The sequence below is a fragment of the Protopterus annectens genome, chromosome 6.part1 (assembly GCF_019279795.1).
Source record: "Protopterus annectens isolate FY-2018-M chromosome 6.part1, PAN1.0, whole genome shotgun sequence".
In the NCBI taxonomy this organism is placed as follows: domain Eukaryota; kingdom Metazoa; phylum Chordata; order Ceratodontiformes; family Protopteridae; genus Protopterus; species Protopterus annectens.
In genome coordinates this window covers 222785729-222795728 of record NC_056738.1, presented here as the reverse complement: position 1 = coordinate 222795728, position 10000 = coordinate 222785729, and positions in this window count along the sequence as shown.

Below are 10000 nucleotides of genomic sequence, written 5' to 3'. Positions count from 1 at the left end.
GTACACATCAGTAGACCCCCGTTGTGTATGCATCTGCATCTGTACAGGTAGATAATGCATATGTGAGATGTCATATATATAGTCTATTGCTGCGTACCAGTAATAAACAGATGTGCATAAGCTGTAGTATTGTGTACATGTACTGTTGATGTACTGTAATGCTGCACCCAGCCTGTAGCAATGCCACAGCTGTGGCTACTGACATCACATCTCTCACACTGTTATGTAGGTCCCTCTGGTATACCACCAAGGTAACAGCCTGTAGCTGGTGAGTATGGTTTATTTTCATGCTTGTCAATACACCGGTCATGTAATAGCTATGGTATATTCCATGCTCACATCTAACACACCTACCCATAATGCATGCCATACATGATCACGTATTGTTGCTGTTAACTGCACTGCATCACAGCGGTGACCATGATGGCATATCTAAAGGCTATGTCAGACACCTGCAATATAACTAACATCCTGTCACTGTGAAATGTGTCCACAGGGATGAACATAATGGTGGAACACATGGCCTAAAGTAGGGACATGTGTGAAACATAACCTTATACAGTGCTACAACAGTGTATATACCAGTATTACAATGGCAGCTGTTACAGATCTACACTACAGCATATCGTAATACTGTGGTCCACAACCCTTAACACCTGCAATGTGGTCCCAACATGAGCAATGTGTGTGTAATACAGAATCATGGGTTAGAGTAGCATATATGGGGAATACATACCTTCACAAACACTGGACGCATATGTGTGCACACACTCCAGATAAAATATAGTGGAGGCAGCTGTTGAGGCACAGACTGCATGCATTTGTCATGGAAATGCACCTTTCAGCAAGTACACATCCCCAATGTCACACCACGTATTGGTCTGCTGTCCAAGACATTTGGTCATCAAATGTGCACACTTACCTGCAATAGAGGAAGGTGTGGCTTACACACATCTTACATGACATGGTGTGGGCCCCATAACCAACAGGTAGCACCCATGAGCTGGACATGTAGCCATACCTCTCAATTGCATATGCCATGGCAAACAATGCAGGCAGTCATGTATGTGGCAAGGATGCATGGGACAGGAATGATATAGGAAATAAACAGTTGGCCATCCAAGACAAATTATGTCACATGTAGCAAACTGGTCATGCAGGCTGCCCAGTAACATGCCACAACACTGAGGGGGTTACAGGAATGTCCAACAAGTACTGGGTGTGCAGTACCCGTGTCAGCAATTGCCTGAAATCTGCAAGCCTGTGGCCTATGGGTTAGGTTAATCAGGTGTGACAGTTGTACCACAGGAAACATCAGCCATGCCTCTCTACAGGTAGTGTATGCATAACAGAAGAGGTTCACAACAGTCATGCATTGCAAAGTGTACTGGTGTACCATGACCATGTTGGAAACCTGCAGACAGTATCATGTAAGATACAGGTGTTGCACAACCAACTCCTCACCCCACCTCAGGCTCACCATCCCCATCTGTACTGTGCAGGGTCAGTGTGCATCTGTATGTTTACCAGTCATTTGCTGGGACTAGGCTGTTACACATGGTGTTCAGTGTTTGGGACACTGTAAACTGACACACAGGTGTAGGCCATAGTTGTCAAGCATCTGCAAAAAGGCTGAAGGTGGGGAGGGTGTGTCATCATGACACACCAGTGCACTGCAGCAAGGATCCTAAGGATGCTATGAATGGCTGTATCTGCACACAGTCAGGTTCAGGAACTGGGGCAGATGTAACCCTGACTCCACAGCAATACTGACAGCAGTGTGTGAACTCCAAGGGATGTGCACTTGAGTTGACCTTGCAATCATGCAAAGTTGGGGGACTTGTGTAGGGCAGACAGACAATATTCTGGCAAATGCAGATGGCCCATGCTAGGACAACCCTGACAGGAATAGGGACTTCTGCAGTACACATAACAATAGGTGCAACAGACAGTTATGATACGTTCGTGCACACATATGCACCCACGAAGTGTATGCATTGCGGTCAGCATCTGCACACCCAACACATTTGCTAGACACTGCATGTGAGTGTACAGGACATATGTTGCATATCTGGCTCATGCAATTTTAACATATGTGGTGATGTGGTCCCATGGTATATCAAGGAAGAGTGCATTATATCATTAAGGCTGTGAACACTCCCCATAGCCACAGTAAGGTATGACGGTTGTCAGTGTAATAGTAGCATATTTGTCATAAATGCACCGCTGATGTTGAGATCTGTAAATCAGACATCAGGCATTCACAAATGACATCTGTCCACATATCATCCAAGGTATGTGTCGGACAAACACATAGGGGCTGTGAGCATTAGAGCAGACATAACTTTCACAGTAATACACATTTAGCAATGGATTGTACACCTGTGAAGTATGGTGCACAGTGCATGGCAGGATCCAGAACAGGTGCACAGTAATACTGTGTATATGGGTGCAGTGTTTACCAGGGAAGGGGCATCACCTACTAACACAGCCCATGCATCATACACATGCATACTGTTGCTAGCATGGATTGACTATAGATGCACTGCATGCTGTTGAGTACCATATGTTATGCATGTTGACAGATGGGTAATGGGAGGTCTGTGTGTACTATCTTTGTGCAACCTCACCTGTAGGTGTGTGTGTGTGTGTGTGTGTGTGTGTGTGTGTGTGTGTGTGTGTGTGTGTGTGTGTGTGTGTGTGTGTGTGTGTGTGTGTGTGTGTGTGTGTGTGTGTGTGTGTGTGTGTGTGTGTGTGTGTGTGTGTGTGCGTGTGTGTGTGTGTGTGTGTGTGTGTGTGTGTGTGTGTGTGTGTGTGTGTGTGTGTGTGTGTGTGGCGGGGGGTTATTTTGTGCAATCTGGTGGAGTGGATGGGGATTGATGCATGTTGGATGTGTGTGTGCATGTGTGTGTGTTTGCGTGGGTGTCCATGTATGCACATGTGTGATTGTGGGGCTGTTCATATGTCAGTACTTCCCTTTGGAATTGTGCAGCACATGGACATGGACTGATACATGAGACACCAAGAATACTTGTCTGATATGTAATCACAGGACAGCTGATATTATAATAAGGCGCATGGAACATGCATTGGGAGGAAAACTAGACACCAGGTATACCCTTAAAATTGCAATCAGCAGAAAGGTGAATGACTACCCACGTGTGCAGCACTGCAGATGCATTGGAGAATTGCAAGACAACACCAGGGAGTGTATCCATATATTGCTGTTGCCCACATGATAAGTTGATTGAGCAGCAGATCTGGCATGTGCTGAGCAATAGTTACGTATGACACTCCAGTGAGTGACATTATGGAGTGAACGTAGTAGCGCCTAACATATGGGGGCCATGCTCACGATGTCCTGACATACCCAGGGTGAACACTGGATGACAGCAACAAGGCCTTGTAAAACCTAGTCCACTTAAGTCAAAGATGTAATGGAGTAACAGGTCTTGTGCTGTGATCACTTTTCTAGGCATTTAGAGGAATGATACTTTAGTGAGTGGTGTTACCAAGTGTGATGCAGTATGAGGAACTTACGTGAATAACCAAAGGAAAGGCACAAGAAATCAGCAAGTGAAAGTTTAATGACACTCCACACATAAAATCACCGCACTAGCAGAACCAAACAAAAAATAACGCTGCCACAATTTCCAAACACGTTTTCATAAGTATTCACTTCTTCAGAAATGGTTAACAGTTCTAAATGTGTTGTATATATATGTCAGCTGTTATTTAAATCAGCCAATAAAATCCCCTACTCACTTAATAATAAAACTGAATAATTAAACAGTTAAACCTTTGTCATTAAAACTAAAACAAACAAACCCACAGGTTTCTTTACAACAATACAATATCATAAAACTCACATTTTAGTTGTAACAACTGGATACATATTCTTTGAGTACTTTGTGAACTTTACGATGGTCTTAAATACCTTAAAAAACTTAAAAAACATTTCATGAACACTTAGTGTTTTCTCCATATTAATACACTACCACCCTCTAGGGGTGAAAGAAAGTAATTAACATTGGAAGAGATATAAATGTTAAAAAATTAATAAATAGTATAAATCTTATGTAACTTAAGATACATGATAAAATTCATACCTGTTTAGAAAAATATATATAAAATTATATGAAAAATACAACATGTATATTAATAAATAATTATAACTTTGTTGATCTCAGTTTTAATACAGGTTTTAAAGAAATCATTTCATTTAAGCCTGGATAGCTACCAGCTTCCAAATTTAGTTGCCAAAATAGCTTTTTATATTCTAAACGGGCCTCCCAAGTTCCACCCCTAGGATCTAGGGGGACTACCTCAATAACAAAAAATTGATATTTTGCTGACTTACATGATAAAGTGCGTTTAAACAGTGCATGGTTTACATTTTCTTTTCTTAAATCATATAAGTGCCCGTACACCCTTTGTCTCAGTTTTCTCTCTGTTTTGCCAATGCAGAATGAGTCACATATTTCACATGTCACAATGTATACCAAACCACAAGTGTTGCAGTTTGCAAAACCTTAGGTGGTAATAATTTTACCTCTACTTTTCAAAAATATGTTGTCTCCTTCCCTGATGTTGACACAATAATGGCAGTTTTCACATTTATGTGTACCTTTTTTGTTGGAGAGGTGTGCAACCTGTTTTCCACCTTCCAATATGTTCTTAATATTTCATCCTTTTTTAAAAAACAATCTATGGGGTTCTTCAAAATTTAAGTTTAAATCTGAGAATTCGGCAAACCTATTCCACTCATCAAATATAATGTTCTTAACTATGTTAGTCTCACCGTTGTAGGTGATAGTCAAAGCTGACTGATAATGTTTTCCATCAATGGGAAAATTAACGTTAGTGTTGATGGTGTTTAAAAATTTTGTTGTATTTCCTAAAATAGGCAAACATCTAGTTGTCCTTGCTTTTCTTACTTCATCGATCACCCTTTTTAACAAATCATCTGCATAACCTCTTTCTAAAAACATGTTTGCAATAAAATCACATTCTAGTTGAAAGTCAAGTTCATCTGAAGTCATCCTACTAGCTCTTACCAACTGCCCCTTGACAATTGCTTTCTTTTGATGAGGGGGATGTGCACTGGTACAATGCAAGTAAGTATTGGAGAAAGTATTCTTCCTGAATATTTTAGACCTCAAACCCTGATTTGTTCTTTATATACACACATCTAAAAAACAGAGTTGTGAACCATCTATTGTATAGGTAAACTTTAAAAATTCTGTTGTACTTGAAGCATATTCGTAGAACTCAAGAAATTTATCAGCAGTGCCATTCCAAAAGAGACAAATGTTGTCCAAATATTGACCATAATAGTTCCAATAAGATTTTAAATGAGAACTGAAAACAAATCTATTCTCCCCACTGAGCAGTATAATATTAGCATATATAGGGGCACAGTTTGCACCCATTGCTACTCCTTTTAACTGTCTATAATACTCAGCCTGAAAGTATATAAAATTATTTTTCAGGATTAAATCCATAAGAATCAAACAGGTACGAAACATATTAAAAGAAATAGAATCTTTACTCTCTAAAAATTCTTCAAACCATAAAAGACCTTACATGAATAAATGTAGGACTGTCTGTAAACTCAGGGACAGGTAGGTATTATGGTGGAATTTCAGTGTGTGTGTGTGTGTGTGTGTGTGTGTGTGTGTGTGTGTGTGTATGTCTGTACTGTTATGCAATACAGTACAGGTCTTAAAGTGCATTTCTTGTTTTCCCCCACAGGTGGCGAGGTGGGTCAGGGTCCCTCCTGCATGCAGTCTGATGTTGGTGTCCATACAGACACCAAAGATGATGATAGGACTGTTGGAACTTAGGCGGGATTGTCCATGGCCGAAACTGCACCATCATTTGACATCGCCCTGTTAGCCACCCCAACCCTGCACACAGTCACAGTGGCTATAGATACCCCATCACCAGTGGCCATAGCAGAGGGACAGTTGGTGGTTGGTGGCAGTGCACATGAGATTTTGGTATCTATGCCTGTTGTGTCTGGACACAGCAGGCATAGCCAGATGTCTGGCAGGGTACCACATAGGCAGATGTAATGGGGTGATCATGGGAAGGCTGCTGGTCATCATGCCCCTGGCAGACGTGCCACAACTGGTACCACCAGGAGCATGTTTCAGACTGTCATGGGGATGCAGGCACATATGGAACTGTTCAGCAAGACAAGAACACTGTCAGGGTAAGGTATCACCTCCCAAAAAAAGCACAAATCCAAAATCAGAAGAGGTTGATACTCCACAACAAACGAAGCAAACCAGACGAATGAAAAGACAAGTCCTTTATTCGAATAAGTAAGCGCTTTCACGTTGCACAGAACGCTTCATCAGACTTCAACAAACCATAAAAATTTGAATCAACTTATATATAAGTAAAACACCAATGAAAATCACATTAGCAAGTCACATGCAAGTTACAAAAATACATCATTTCCTTTCCATAAAAATTACATAAAATAAAATATATAAATATATATATCCTAAAAATCTCATGCTAATAAATGAATAGTAGAAGTAAAATGTTAAAACATACTAAAACATATATTAGATAATGAAACATATTACTACTGTTTAACGTTTCAAAGGTTTATCTAATAAAAATGGTCTCAATGAAAATTTATCATTGAGACCATGACCTTTAGTCGCAGATAGCTTAATTATCCACTTTGTCTCAGCTTTTTCTGTCTTATTGCCAATATTACCAAGTCTTTCTGTCTCTGTTAACTGTCCTATTACTAAAAATCTAAAGGCATGTGTGGTGTCATTTTGTAGTACATGCTTGGCTAGGGCATTCCCTTCATTCTCTATGTATAGCATACAAATGCTCTCGTATCCTTTCTCTTAAAGTTCTATTAGTCTTTCCTATATAGAAAGAGTAACATTTTATGCAGGATGCTAAATAAATCACATTTCTTGACTTGCAATCAGCGTATTCATTGAACTCATATTTAACACCAGTGTCTGGATGTATAAAAACATTAGATTTCATTATATATATATATACACTGGTTGCAAGAGCGACATGCAAATGTACCCTTTCTCTCAGAGGAGATCTTATTTTTAGGCACTCTCTCATAACAAAGCATACGTTTCAAAGATTTAGTATTCTTATAGCTAAAAGATGGTTTCTCACCCACTAAGTCTTTTATACCATCATCTAACTGTAGAATATTCCAATGTCTCTTAATAATGTTGACAATAGAAGATTTTTAGTAATAGGACAGTTAACAGAGACAGAAAGACTTGGTAATATTGGCAATAAGACAGAAAAAGCTGAGACAAAGTGGATAATTAAGCTATCTGCGACTAAAGGTCAGTACAGTAGTAATATGTTTCATTATCTAATATATGTTTTAGTATGTTTTAACATTTTACTTCTACTATTCATTTATTAGCATGAGATTTTTAGGATATATATATATTTATTTATATATTTATATATTTTATTTTATGTAATTTTTATGGAAAGGAAATGATGTATTTTTGTAACTTGCATGTGACTTGCTAATGTGATTTTCATTGGTGTTTTACTTATATATAAGTTGATTCAAATGTTTATGGTTTGTTGAAGTCTGATGAAGCGTTCTGTGCAACGTGAAAGAGCTTACTTATTCGAATAAAGGACTTGTCTTTTCATTCATCTGGTTTGCTTCGTTTGTTGTGGAGTATCAACCTCTTCTGATTTTGGACATATGGAACTGTACACCAGACAGGGCCTGAGGCTGCAGAGGGCTGCTCTTTCATCTGTAAGTGACAACTTCCATGAACTTGCAGGTGCCCTCTGTGATTATACTGAGGTCATGGATAGATGGTTGGGTGAGATGGTGGGCCTCATCGACCATGGATTGTCCATGCTTGAACATGTGATGGGAGTGGGGTGATGGCCACGTGTACGTAGGCCAGCAACAACAACAGCTGGTGGTTGACGTGGACATGCAAGGAGTCCAAGGCACTTCCGCAGTGGCAGTACCAGCCCCAGCACTGCAGGTGGGGCTCTGTCCACATCACACCACAGCAGGCCACATACACATGGCCCTGGCCAGTCCAAGGAGGGACCTGCTTCCAGCAGACATCTGTCATCATCAGGGGAGAATAGCACATCGAGGCCTGTACCTGGACATGCCCATGAAACCCCTGGAAGGCACAGTCCACAGGTCCATGGCTGGAGGCAGTGAACTGCACAACCTGCCAGGTATGGTCTCTAGCTGTCCAAGAAACACCTGTATAGGGCAGATACATGACACACCCTGTGCATATGATGATACCTGTGCCACATCCCTGTCATCCATAACATTGATGCAGGGACAGGCTAATATGGTTCTGATGCACATAGTGACTGTACTACAGTGTACCAATGCACTGCTGTGTAACATGTTGTCAGAAGTAATGTTTAATTCTTACATGTCAGGTAGTGTAGCTGTCCAGCCATGATGCATTATAGCTGTTAGTAACACTGAGTGATTGTGGTATCCATAATGTTATCCATTTATGTTGTAGGTGTACATGTGTCAGCAGGAGGATGGTCTGCAGTCATATTTCACAAGGGGTATGGCACTGTGGTGACACCATGGCTGTGACATATCCTGAGCACAATTGAACACGTCACAGATCTGCATGCCAGTTATTGCCTGTGCCACATTGGCAGGTGACCCCCTGGGGCATGTATACTCAGCAACCTGATGTAGATCCATCCAAATACATGCACATTCTTACTTTGCAACACTGGGACTAGACCACTACCTAGGTATGTAGTGCTACTGATGTGTGTGGCCTTCATTGCACACACCACACAGAGTTTAGGATGAGGTATGTTCCAGGTTACAAGTTACTTGCAGAACATCCCCAGACATGTACAGTATGGTAATGGGGGATGTAATGGTTGTATATGAACAATACATAGTGTGACATACCATCATATAGACATTACCAGACACATAACAGGCAGACACACATCCAGGAGACCTGGGCCTATCAGTGCTAACTAACTTGTCAGTGTGTCCAATGTGTTACAGGTAGGCTGCACACAACACATGCATAACTGGGTTGGATTATGTTATCAGTTACCTGTATGGCTGATGGTGACAGTGGTCACCATACAATGGTACACAGAACATGTACCAGGGTTAGTATGGTGAAATGACAGTGTACACAGCACCTACACCCCACTGTGGATATAGTTCACACTGGAACCCACAATGACACTCTGACATGCCCACCATCACACATTGCCCATGACTGCGATACAACCCATTGTCCACTCCAACAGTGGTACTACAGGGATATGCATCTAATGCACATGCCACAGGCATAGTAGGGTGATGCATTGTCATGCCTCACCTCTGGGCAGCAACATCTCTATCTGTAATACTGTGTGGCAATGTGTACTGTAATAGGGGTATGTGGCCTCAGAATGTTGTACCCTACAGATATACACACATACACTTGCCAGAACTCAGTGGGTATCCCAGGCCTATCAAGCCATTTGTATAACATGGTTGTGCTGATACTGCAAGGTTCAGGTAGCCATTAAGGAAAGGAGTGTAACTGGGTACATGTTATGTCTGGTACAGCAGCAGCAACATCTAACTATGGCAATGTGTGTTGTGGTGGGTGTGAAGGCTCTCATGGTATTCCCAACTACAGCTGTACTAACACACAGACATTGATATCCTTAGTAATGCACACATAAACATTTGTCAGTATTGGTGTGCATCACTGCAAGTGGTCATAGGTGTGTACCTGGCTATTGTCCATGGAGAGATGGGAAGTGTAGAGGATGTGTGTACAGTGGTATCATGCTACCTGCCATGTTCCAGCAGGCAATCTATTGACTGATACCAGTGCGCTGTCCCTCAGGGTGAAAGTGACATGCATCAGCCAATCCTCTGGGTGCATTGTGCAAATGGCCCCCGAGGTGATCCAGTTGACATGTATGCAACATGTATTACAACACATTGTTAGTGTCT